This window comes from Podarcis gaigeae, assembly GCF_964106915.1.
Source record: "Podarcis gaigeae genome assembly, chromosome: 14".
NCBI lineage: Eukaryota > Metazoa > Chordata > Lepidosauria > Squamata > Lacertidae > Podarcis > Podarcis gaigeae.
The window spans coordinates 11,158,881-11,172,040 of NC_139690.1; the positions used below are offsets into that span (position 1 = coordinate 11,158,881).

At 44.1% G+C, this 13,160-nt stretch overlaps 1 protein-coding gene across 2 annotated transcripts in view; it reads right to left on the reverse strand.

Annotated features, from left to right (window-relative positions):
- MAPK6 (mitogen-activated protein kinase 6) overlaps nucleotides 1-2,135 on the reverse strand; it is a 34,755-nt gene extending 32,620 nt beyond the window's left edge. Inside the window, exon 1 of one of the 2 annotated variants that reach the window (XM_083712628.1) lies at nucleotides 1,889-2,135. The gene's annotated coding sequence lies outside the window, so the exon portion shown is untranslated. The remainder of the gene's footprint in view (nucleotides 1-1,888) is intronic. The other variant, XM_083712629.1, reaches the window with a different exon arrangement.
- Between the last annotated feature and the right edge of the window lie 11,025 nt (nucleotides 2,136-13,160).

The following is a 13,160-nucleotide window of genomic DNA, read 5'->3' on the forward strand; positions in this document are numbered from 1 at the left end:
AAATGTCTTGGGCTGGCCCTTATCTAGCCAGAGTCCTAAATAAATGATGCTGAAAACAGGTGCATGACCCAGGAGATCCACGGTTGGAGGTTTATCAATATGTATTGTCTATTTTTGCTTTTATATCCGACCTTTCCTGTCAGGGAGCTCAAGATGGCTCTCCCCCTCTTCATGCTATCCGTGAAACAACCCTGTGAAGTAGCTTAGGCTGAGAGATAATGTCTGGCCCAAGGTCACCCAATGAGTTTCTTGCCTGACTGGGAATTTGAACCTTGGTCTTCCAGGTCTTAGACCAACACCCTAACCGTTGCACCACTCTGCACCTAATTTAAAACAGCAACATTAAAGCAGCCAGCGAGGGCTTCCATCATGACTGAATCAATGGCACCAGGGAAAGGGAGTGTTTCCCAGTTTTCCCAATCAAAACCACCCACTTAATGCAGCTATTTATTAACTCTGCTTTGGGAAGAGGGAGCGAAGAGGTCAAAGTCAGGTGGAATGCAGGAGGAATGAGTTGCAGGGTCAGACTCCCTATAATTTATGGAGTTACAATAAGGTAGAATTAATCAAGGTGGAAATTGTGGGTGGCCAATAACACCAATCAGTGGCGTAGCGTGGGGGGTGCAGGGGGGCCGGCCGCACCGGGCGCAACATCTGGGGGTTAGGGTTAGGGGGCGCAAATCCGCGGGCTAGGGGGCGCAAATCCATGAGTTAGGGGGCGCAAATTACTTGCCTTGCCCTGGGTGCTGACAACCCACGCTACGCCACTGACACCAATGCAACACCTGGGATTTTCAATGAGGAATAACAGATGAAGCAAAAGGGTTAAACATGCACAGAGCTCCCCCCGCCCCCATTGGCTGTTTAAAAAGAGAGAGATCCAAACAGAGATCTCTTGCATCACATGTTTTGACCTTAAGATCCAACCCCGGAAGAGAGATTATACTGCGTTACTACTAGCATTAAATACATCCTGATGATGTAAGCTCAGTTTAAATGGGGAACTTTCAACAGAATGTAATAGCCACATTGTGGTGGTGGGGAGATTAAGAGACATTAAAACGAAGGCAAGGCATGCAAATAAAAATAACTTGGGCTGCAATCCTATACGTGCTTAGCTGGGAGTAATTCTCAATGGGTTGCATATGTATATGCACAGTACAATGCACAGGGCAGGATTCTGCCCAGAAATCTTTTTTAAAAATCTTTTTCAATGTGTCGAAAAAATAATAATAATTTCCCACCCTTCACCATAAGATCCTAGGGCAGGCTTCAGCAATTTATAAATACAAAATTAAAATCGGTTTAAAACATGATAATGCTAGATAACATGATATCCCTTTGCATATTGTCTCAGATAAGCAAACTAATTTGGAATAATATGGGATCCTCTCAAGTCTTGCAGGTTCCAGTGCCACGAGTACTGAGTGGGCTAATTGCCACATGAGTGACGAGAGTAATGTCAGATTATATGTCATATGTAATCATATGTAGTAGCTTCCAAATGCATCATGCACATTTTAACATACACAGTTTTCCTTCATACTTTGACAGGTGTTGGCAGTAAAATGCCACTGGCATGTTTTCAGTTCCACCCCATTTTATTTCATGAATAAAAGCCCTCAAATAATTAAGCAGTATATCCTTTCCCATTGATATCATGCTAAAGAGACACTGGTGAACTAACTGCCGATTCCCACATGCCAGAAAATGAGTCTTAGAGCTATTTCAGCATGCTGGTACATTTGACACAACACATTTCAACAATTTCCTATATAAGTTTAATTTTAGCTGATTTAATCTTTGCAAGTCATAACAACTACGAACCTCCAACCCAGACAGTTCTTCTTTTGGCTTTTGAAAGAAAAGAGCATGCATGCCTCCTTACCATTATTGCGATTATCCTGCAGGCTCTTGGATTGCATTTCGACTTCCTAGAGTTAAAAAAGAAATGATTTGAACTGGAAGTGAATTTTTAAAGCAGGCACCCTGAGCAAGTGAAATCTTCAACCAAAAGATTGCCGGTCAAAAATAGAAGTGATCTGGAAGAGGAGAGGAAAGTTATATTGCTGTGATATGAGCCCTGCTAGTCTACAGCTGTTATACTAGCAGTCATTCATCATAATATTTAAATGAGAGAGGAGGGGCGGGCATTTGACTGTTTAGGCCCCTCCCAGATCTTACATAGAGCAAACTCAAACCAATCCCCAAAAGTGAGTAGAAATCAATCTGAGCAAATCAAAGCTGCAGTTTTCAGAACAGAGTCACAAATAAACAACACGATTTTGCATTTCTGTTCAGGGATCCATCCTACTGAGCGGCAGCCACAGTGGGCTAAATTAATCCACAGTTATTCATTTCCTCAAACCTTAATTAAATTACATCTAGAATGAATAGGGTGCTTATTGTTGGTCAGTTGATGTCGGTTTCTTAATTTTGAAGGTTTCTCTGCCACAGGTAATGAAAGAATAAAACCAGCAATTCTTTAAACGCACAAATACACACATACATGTGCAGCAGTTCAATCAAAGCCATACATTTAATGGAAGATTAAAAACCATAATCCAGGCAAATTAGATCCAGTGTTGAAATTTTTCTAGGCAAACAGAAGAGGTCTCTGGCTGGTGCCCAAATGACATGAGTGACATGCCCTCCATGATGCAACCTGGGGGTTTTGGCCAACTAAGTTGTCTCAGAGTAGACTCATTGAAATTACTCAGTGCTTATTTTCTAAAAAAATGTTTAGGGGTGTACTACTCTCATTTTCCTACTCATATTGAAATACTGCCCCTCAATGAGGCCAAACTTATATTCACAAAATGTTTAGGGGTACGTGTCCCCCTGTGTCCCCCCCAGAAAAAACACACTGAAATAAATAGCCAACCCTTTGCCTATTCATGCTTACTACAAAATCTCCTATAGAATTCAACAAGACATACTTCCAAGTAGCAAGTCTAGCAGAATGGGGGAGTGGGAATAAGATGGCAGGTTGCAGTGGGAGGGGAGGCTCTTCCGAACGCTCCCCCTGGATGAAAGATTTGTTGCAAAACAGAAATGAACACAGTAGGGCTTAACTAGAAAATTTCCCCTAATATGCTTACTTATTTATTTTTTGCATTTATACCCCACTTTCCCTCAAGAAAATGGTGTATGTAGGTCTCCCACTCCTCATTTTATCCTCACAACAAACCTGTGAGGTACAGTGGTACCTCTAGTTACAAACTTAATTCGTTCCAGAGGTCCATTCTTAACCTGAAACTGTTCTTAACTAGAGGCGTGCTTTCGCTAATGGGGCCTCTTGCTGCTGTTGCGCCGGCGGCACACGATTTCCGTTCTCAACCTGGGGCAAAGTTCTCAACTTGAGGTAACTCTTCCAGGTTAGCGGAGTTTGTAACCTGAAGCATTTGTAACCTGAGGCGTTTGTAACCTGAGGCGTTTGTAGTTGAGTTACCACTGTACTGTAGGTTAGGCTGAGAGTGAGTGACTGGCTCAAGGTCACACGGTGAGCTTCATTGCCAAGTGGGCATTCGAACTCGGGTCTCCCAGGGTCATAGTCCAACACTCTAACCACTGTGCCACACTTTTACTTGTGGTAAGTCCTTATTTGGGATATCAGTGATTGTGACAGGCTCCCACCCTTCAAAACATGGCAATGGTGCCCCTTGCTTGAAAGGAAGGATCTTTATTCAGGCTAATAACAATACAGGCTCAGCGGCAATCGCATGGGCCAGAAGCCAAGGTTCTGAGATACGTGAGCAAAGCAAGAAGTTCAGAGTGAGAAATAGTGGAATGTCATAACAGGTGATTCGTCCCTCCAGCCAAGCTTTTAAAGACTCTCTCCCTCTACAGTCCTGCTGCACTCATGCATGCATGTGTGTGTATGTGTGGGGGGTGTATCTCAGGGGTGCCCAATACTTTTTCAAAGAGGGCCACATTTGATGAAGTGAACATGCGTGAGGGCCGGCCATTTTTTACGATTTAACCCCCAAGTTGTTTAGCTTCCTTTAGGATTGAAGTTTTGAGCTTTTTAAAGGATTTGACCCCAATAAATAAACTGCCACAGGGGCCGGATAAAACCAGCCGGGGGGGGGGCAGATTAGGCCCCCAAAATGGACTTTGGACATGCCTGGTGTATCTGATCCCACCTACAAAGGTGGTCAGAGGCAGATTTAGGGCAGCGTGACCAATTTCCCCTCACTGGTTGTCAAACCGAGGGGGGTAATGGAGGGTTTCACAGCTATGACATAGTACATGCGCAGGACAGAAGGCGAGAGGTGGGAGTGCCAAATTTGAGGCTTGCACAGGGTGCCGCTGAAATTTGAAATACCACCTCCTGCCTGGATCTCACGACAAGGCTGTCTCCTGTCCCTCTGCCTCCAGCTCCAAAGTCACCCACTCCTGTTCAGCCAGACCATCCCTCTGCCTGATCAGAGTCACCCAACCTCTTTGGTGAGGCTCTGTGCTCCATAGTAGGGGCAGGGGAGGGACACAGAGGAAGGACCTCCCCCCTCCAGCTCTAGCACAGGCCTTCCAGCCCCCATCTCCTCCTCCACCTTCTCTTCCATCTGTGACTGCCAAACCAAGCCACGTCCTGACGGGGCCCACAGAAGATAGTCAGAAAACAAAGCCCTCTTCTCTGAGCTTGGGTGCTCAACAATCCCAGGGAGTGGTGTCGCAGGAACCCCCCCCCCCCCAAATCACTCAGTTTGTACAAACTCCTCTCTCTCTCTCTCTCTCTCTCTCTCTCTCTCTCTCTCTCTCTCACACACACACACACACACGACATACGCTACGCTTCTGTTATAAATTCATAGAAAATCAACCATACATCGGATCTGCACCGTTCCACTTTTATTTTACTCCAGGAAGGAAGGACTACAAAATGGGGAAGGTTTGATACAGGCCAGCCATAATCCCTTGAGCATACCAGCACATACACAGGAGCCCTGCCCAGTTGCTATGCCAACCCTGATGGTCCTAGACAGAAGACCATCAAGGTCACAAAGGACTTGCATATGGGAGTGGATTCAACACGGACTGGAACAAAGGACAATGATCAGATCTTCTCTCTGGGGGCAGGAAACTGCCAACTCCCCTTTGTCCTCTGGAAATGACTCATAGGGAGGGGGAAAGGAGGAACCAGCCAGGTGACAAGATATTCAGGTTACCTCCACAACTCCTCCCTCAACCCCTCCTTTTTGTGATGTGTCAATGATGTAGTCATGATGCAGTTGTGATGTAGTTCTAGAGGTCAGCTTGGGGGATTAGTAACTAATAAAAGTTGGGGGTCTTCTTTTTTCTGGGCTTCCATTTTGTTTCACCTGGTGGCAGGTGGGAGTCGTGACAGTCTTCAATAAAGACCAAGCCTACTGGCTACTGTTTTGCTCTGGTATTCCTGGCTGGTGTCCTTGTTTTTTGTCCAAGGGAGCCCTCGGATTTCTCCGTTAACAGCGGAAAAATCAGTGCCGAGCCAGGGGGATAAATGATGCCAAAGGGAAGGAGACAAACATAGGTACTGTGCCTGTTTAAAGAAAGTAAACCTGAACATACTGAGCCGTTTATACGATTGCATAATTTTATTCGGCTGCTCTGCGTAAATGGTACCACCCACCACCGATTCTGTGTTGGTACAGATTCTTCTTGTTTTGCTCAAGAAAATGACGTTGCCAAGGCATCCCGAAGCAGAGGTCTAACAATATGTTGTTTTTCTTTACCTTTCAAAGAGAAAAGGGAAACATGTACCATTGCAGAGGTCTGAGAAGTGCTCATAACCGCCGAACAACAACAGAACACGGCGTGCCAAACCTGTTTAAATCAACTTCACACAGGGGCTGCTGTGAACGCACTTTGGGTGGCCTTGATGCAGAAAAGCAAACTGGCTTTCTGTGCCTCTGACGTTTGGGAAAGGAGGGTTCTTTTTTTCTCCCCTGGGGATGTGAAGATTCTACTCTCTGTCGAACTGCAAACAGCACAGGCAAAGTGTCTGTGCAGGGCTGGAGTACACAACGTGCAATTAAAACACATGACGCCCCACCCCAAACCTGGGAACTGTAGTTTGGCCCCTCACAGAGCTATAATTCCAGGGGAAGACAAAATCCAGAGGGAATAAATTAGGAGCAGCTGCTGGGAAGGGTTGCCAGTACAGACCTGGCCATACTGGGGAGGTGGCGGCAGGGCAGTGGTGAGGTTGGCATGGTTTGAGGGCACCATCAGGAGGCCTGCCTTGGTTCCCCCGGTGCGTCCAAACTGCCCTGACCTCACTGCCACATCCCTGCCCACTCTGCATGCCAGTAGGTGGGGATGAAGCAGCTGCAAGGAGGCCAAGCTTGTGGCACTACCCATGGCCGCCAGCTGCTGCTGGCGGAAGGAACAAGTTCCTATTTCCCATGTAGATATAGTTTATTCATTTTGTGCAGTGGTGTAGCATGGTTTGCTGGTGTCTGCGGTGGGCACACACTCGTGTGCACTGGAGGTGGGGTGGGCAGGGCATGGAGGGTGAAGGAGCCTCCTGTACCAGCTCAGCCTCACTGCCATCGCTGCTGGAGCGCCCCCCCCCAGCCAAACAGGGCTGTGCTGCACTGCCTGCCCGTCTGTGCGGGGGGGAGCCCAGCCGGCCAACACTGCCCTTGGTGGGTAAATCCCCCCAACACCTGTGGATGCGGTGAGGAGGACACAACAATCACGTGCCCTTCAACTTCAGCCTCACAAAGCTCATTATTTCCTTCAAAGAATTCTGGGCACTGTAGTTCACCCATCGCAGATGAATTATACTCGGAGTTGAGAGTGGATTTCATGTTCTTTATTCAGCTCACAGTGGTGAGGAGGAATGGAAGTTCCCCCAGAATATCTGCCTTATATACATTATTTACACAATGGGCCCCACGTGATTGGCTAATTCTGGGGTTTTCCTGTAGGCCAATCAGGTTGTGGATTCCCTTCCACCTGGAGTTGGATTAGGTGGCTCCTGTGGACCAATCAGACTGCTGCATTCTGGATCCTATTCAACTCAGTACATAACAGCAGAGGTACAATTCCCAGCACCTGCCCACAAATTAGAGTGCCCAGAAGAATGCACTTGGAATGTGCTTTAAAGGTGAAGTGTGTATGCAGCCTCACACAACTTTTTTTCTTAAAAATAAGACAGAATTGTGGAGGGCCACACACACACAAGATAAATAGGTACTGCTCCAGAAGGGAAGGTAAATGGTGTTTCGGTGCGCTGCTCCGGTTTTGCCAGAAGCGGCTTAGTCCTGCTGGCCACATGACCCGGAAAAACTGTCTGCGGACAAGTGCCAGCTCCCTCGGCCAGTAAAGCAAGATGAGCGCCGCAACCCCAGAGTCGTCTGCAACTGGACTTAACTGTCAGAGGTCCTTTACCGTTATCTTTTTACACACTTGCCATTGGAGGGCCAAATGGCACACGAAGCCCCAAATTTAATAGAAGTCACACAAGGGTTGGGAGAATCAGACTGAGACTGCAGTCCTGGGAGGATAGTGGGACTTATTTTCCTCATGCCGTTTCCCTAATTTTTTTTTTGGGGGGGGGAAGCTCCCCCTGAAATTGACATTTGCTTCAACAGAGACACACAGCCAGGGAATGCCATTTTGGATACATATGACATAATTTCCAGGTAAAGTGCTATTGTACTCATGTGGACTCCTCCTCTGTTGTAGGATCCCCATAGCTGCGAACAGAATGCTGGGCCTTTGGCCTGATCCTGCAAGGCTCCTCTTATGTTCTTATACCAGGCATAGGTCAAACTCCAGATGTTTTGGGACCACAACTCCCATCATCCCTAGCTAACAGGACCAATGGTCAGGGATGATGGGACTGTAGTCCCAAAACATCTGGAGGGCCGAGTTTGCCTATGCCTGTCTTATACCCATCAATTTCCAACTCTGCAGTTGTTAAGATGCTACCAAGGCGAGGTACCAATCTTTGCAAGCAAATCTGAGCTGCAGTGTGGACAAGTTCCACATACAGTCGTTTCCTTCCATCTCAGAAGTGCAGCATGCTATTCGGTTGATTTGATCTTGGATGTCAGCCTGACATCTTCCTCTTGACAACCATGAATTGAAGCCAACTCTTTGTTCTTCACCTCGCATGCAAATCCCCACTCTCTCATTTCAGGCTTATGAATATGCTACAGAAGAGCCTTTCTTTGGAACATCTTAGTGTCCCACACAAGTGCTGACCTCCTTCCAGCTGGTCTTCACAATAATAAGTTGTTGTAACAAGCAATTAAGAGCCGTGCAGTGAATGCTAAGCCATTCTAGTAGGCTCTGAGAAAGGACACCAAGCAAATATGACCTCAAAGGACTGCTTTCTCCAAAAGAAGGACTGTGGGAAAGCAGTCGTCCCTCCTGCCATCTCATCTCTTTCATTCTTCCACAAGGCAGGTTTTATTATTGTAAAGTGCACCCTTGCAAAATGCTTTAGGGCCTTTCGAGCCAATAAAACTCCAGCAACTTTCTCTTAGCACTATACTCATCTATTGCACATAATGAACCTGTAGCCAGTGTCCCGCCCTATGCAAAGGAAGGCCAATAAATTCTTGTACCGAGGAGTTTGTGTGTCCGTGTATGCTATATTTGCTGCAACAGTTTTGGATCATTTATAGGGTTGAATTTTTGCTCTGCTGAATATCCAGGACCTGTATAGGTTCTGTTGCACCTATATGGGTCTTCAAGGAGTGGGTTTCATGGCTGGTTGGATGGTTCGTGGCTCCGGAATCATGACTAGGTTGGGATTCGAACTCTAGTCTTCCAAGTCTGAGTCCCACACTGTAACCACCACCTCATACCGGTCTGGTTATTTCACTAGACAGATGAGTTGTGAAGCTGGACAAACAGTTAAATATGCCCTTGAGGAAATAATGTTTCAAGGAAACAAAAAATGCAAATAAAAGATGTGATTGTGGTGTGTGTGTTAAAATAAAACTGTGATAATGGAAATTGTGTTTTTTGATGGGGGCAGGAGGTGAAGTGGTGCATTAATGCACATTGGGCTATTATCATCCTATAATTACAGGTGACAAATAATGCTTCAGTGACCCACTAGTACTGCTTCTTCCCGTACCAATAAAATGGTTTGGACAGTAATGGCCCAGAGATTCATGGGTTCTGCTATGTACAGTCCCTTAAATGGAAAGTAATAATAATGAATATACACTATTCAGCTCCTCCAACAACTATACCATTGAAGGAAATAATGGGTTTTGACCTTATGCACAGGTGCGCTGGTGTGCAAGTGTGCATTCAGTATGGTTTTTTTATTAAATAAACTTCACAAGTGAAATCAAACGACAGATATTTCCTTTACCACTCCCAAATGCCCAAGGTTAAAAGTCAACAGGGAAAGGAGGAAGGTGGAGAAAAAAAAAAAAAAGCCCAGCCAGTTCTGCTGGTTCTAAGACACTCCCACCAACTATGGTGATAATTCCATGACTTAGCAGCACACGAGAAGAAAGGCATAACTAAAATGCTACAACTGGAAAAACAACTGGAAAAAGGGTCACAATAAAACTAGTCTTAGAAATCCTGGACTCAAAGGGTCCATTGCTGAAGGGTCCAGTGACTAAAGGGGCCCATTGCTGGAAACCCCAGGAGGTGGGGCTCCCATTGTGCTCAGATCTTGTGGGCTTCCCATGGGAATCTGGTTGGAGACTGGGAACAGAATCTTGGACTAGATCCAGCAGCTGGCCTGATCCAACAGCTAGACTCTTCCCATGACTTCCCCTTCTGGTTCTTTAAATATTTACTACTTCTGCTTAATTACTATCTTATTTTTATAATCTTACACCTTAATACTCTTATTTTCTTATCAGTTTTATACCAAATCTTCCTTCATGATTACATCTTACAGTCAATTTCATTCCATGTTGTCCTTACTTAACCTTTGATCTTATTTTCTTACTTGTAGGTGTTTAATTAAACCCTGCTAGTGAGTCCATATCTTTACAGTATTACCGTAAATACAACATAAAAAGTTCCCAGTCTTTTTAAAATTCTTCATTATCATTGTCTCTCATTCTTTCTGTCAATTTCGTCATTTCTGCATATCCCATAAGCTTGACTTGCCATTCTTCTTTCGTTGGTTTCTTGTCGTCCTTCCATTTTTGAGCTAGTAGAATCCGAGCTGCCATTGTAGCATACATAAACAACTTCTTCCAGTCTTTTGGTAGTTCCTTTCCTATTATACCCAACAGAAAAGCTTCTGGTTTTTTAAACAAAGGTTATTTTAAACATCTTCTTCAGTTCATTATATATCATTTCCCAATAACTTTTAATTACAATTCCACCACATGTGGTAAAACGTGCCTTCTTTCTCTTTACACTTCCAGCACTTATACTTGTTCTATACATTTTTGCCAGTTTGGCAGGAGTTAAATACCATTGATGTATCATTTTCATATAATTCTCTTTTAAAGTTGGTCTTAAATTATTGCGTTCAGATGTAGCAGTGCTAATACAAGTGTGTGGTGGGGAGGGGGGCACTGCTTTCATTGTGAGTACAAATAGGGAACGAATTCTACTCAGTTCACATTTCAAGGTGATGCTACCTCATTCTGACTTCCTGAAAGAGCAGGAAGCAACTGAAACCTAGCGAGCTCTTGAAATTTGCACTTTTCCAAATTTTGCAATGCAACTTTCCAGCCAAATAATGTGTGCAAATACTGCATAAACTACTGTATTTTTCACTCTATAAGAAGTACCAGACCATTTCCCCTTACTTTTTAGAAGGGAAAAATTGAGTCTTCTAGAGCAAAAAATACAGTAAGTGTGCCTTGAAATGCATATATTAATGTTTACTAAGTTATTGTATTTTAATTTTCTCTTGGAAGCCGCCCAGAGCGGCTGGAGAAACCCAGTATAAATAATATATATTTATATGGGTATAAATAATAAATTATTATTATTATTATTATTATTATTATTATTAGAGTGATAACATGCAAAAAAACCGCACTGTGTTAAAGGGAATTGCTTGTAAAAATGTCTGTCTTTGGCAAAAATGCATGCAGGAATGTATATACTGTATTAGCAGTCGTGGACTCTAAAATATGAATGAATTTTTATAAGGACTTTCCCCCCCAACCCCCCCATTTCCCCCCCCAAACCCCCCTGCATGTGGAAATGTGGAGAGCTGAGCTTAAAACTGGGTAAATGAGGAAATGAAACTGGTGGATTCAACCATCCCCAAATGTGATGGGGCAAGAAGCAGTAATGCCTGTAAAAGGAACCCAAGCCCAAATGTGGATCCAAGCTGAGCTTGGGCTAGTGGATTTTTTCCCTGTCCCTTCCAGCTCTGTAAAAAGAGGGTAGGTCAAACCAGTTTCTTTTAGGAGTCAATAGTCCTGACCAAGTCTGTTAAGTATCTCCTTTTGTAATCTAAGTTTGGGACAATAAATAGCTGGAGACACTTCAGGGAGGCAATAATAGCCAATCTGACGAAAGAGGGCAAGCGTTTGTTCCCCGCTTCCATGGCTTCAGAGGATGTCACCAAGGGTAATCTGTGTGAAAGAGAACAATAGGCTGTGGTCCTGGAACTGCGTGGCTTCCAGACTGTCACTGTTTTCACGTGGGATTCAATTACCTAGTGGCAAATCCAGGGGACACTGCCAAAGTTGATTTGGTGCTTTTCTGCCACAAACCCACTTTCCTTTTAAAAAAAAAAACAACTAGACTGTTTGCAATAAGGAAAGTGACAAGGAAGTGTAGGATAACAATTTCTGGATGTGATGTTGCTAAGCCCTCTTGCAAACAAATGAATGCTCAAATTAACAGCCACCTCGCTGTCTCACCTCACTGAAACTTTGTGCAGACAAATCAGGATAACTGCTCCGTAAACAAGTCATCTGGAAGCAACCCGAGTCTAAGAAAAGCATAGAGGCCCGGATTGCTCTCTGTGATGAATTTAGTGCTGTCAGGGCTGGCGCAATGCATTTTGGTACCTGAGATGAACCACAAAATGGAGGAGATTTACCTCAGGCAGCAGGGTCACTGCCACTACAGCAGCAGCAGAAGCAGGCATTCTGCTGCCCCTGTGAATCCTGTCACCTGAGGCAGTAGCTTCACCTTGCCTCATGGGTGGGCCTGACCTGAGTGCTGTGACACAGGGGATCCCCTGGTAACTTAATGGGGCAGCAGGATCTCTTGGGGTGTTAATGCTGTGAAGTGTTCCCTCATCTAATGCTCAGTCTATCTATCTATCTATCTATCTATCTATCTATCTATCTATCTATCATCTATCTATCTCTATCTATATCTATCTATCTCTATCTATCTATCTATCTATCTATCTATCTATCTATCTATCTATCTAATCTATCCATCTATCATCTATCTATCATCTATCTATCTATCTATCATCTATCTATCATCTATCTATCTATCTATCTATCTATCTATCTATCATCTATCTATCTATCTATCTATCTATCTATCTATATCTATCTATCTATCTATCTATCTATCTATCTATCATCTATCTATCTATCTATCTATCTATCTATCTATCTATCTATCTATCTATCATATATGTCTGCGGCAAAAACGGAAGTACCAGAACGGGTTACTTCCAGGTTTGCCGCTCGTGCATTTGCATTTTCTATCATTGTAAATAAAACTGTATCTCGTAGAAAGACGAGAAGTCTCCAGTGATCTCGTTCAAAGGAAATCAACTCTAGATCATGTACTGGAACACCTGAAACCTCTCATCACTTGCTGGCTGGGGTACATGTATGCATAAGTTTGTGCTAAGGATGCTGTAAGATGTCATATAAGCTGCTCTGAGGTAAGTTAGGAACTGGGCTGGCCAATAAATTTTGTTGCCTGAGTCAGAGCAAATCCTAAAATCTCCTCTCCCACTCCCTGGCAGTAAAAGTATAATTGTAGTAAGTTTAACTACTGTTTGTTGCCCTGTCATGAAACCCTAGATCTGTGGCCTGAGGGTTCTATCCAGCTATGTCCTGCTCAGAGGAGACCCACTGGAGGTAAAGGACATTACTAATTTAGGCCCATTAATTCCTAACTTTTATTTTCCATTTTTTGTTTGTGAAGAAAGAAAGAAAGAAAGAAAGAAAGGTGCTTAACCATCATAATAATAATAATTTAAAAATCAGGGTCGATTAATTTCAAATGGTCTATTCTAAGAATAG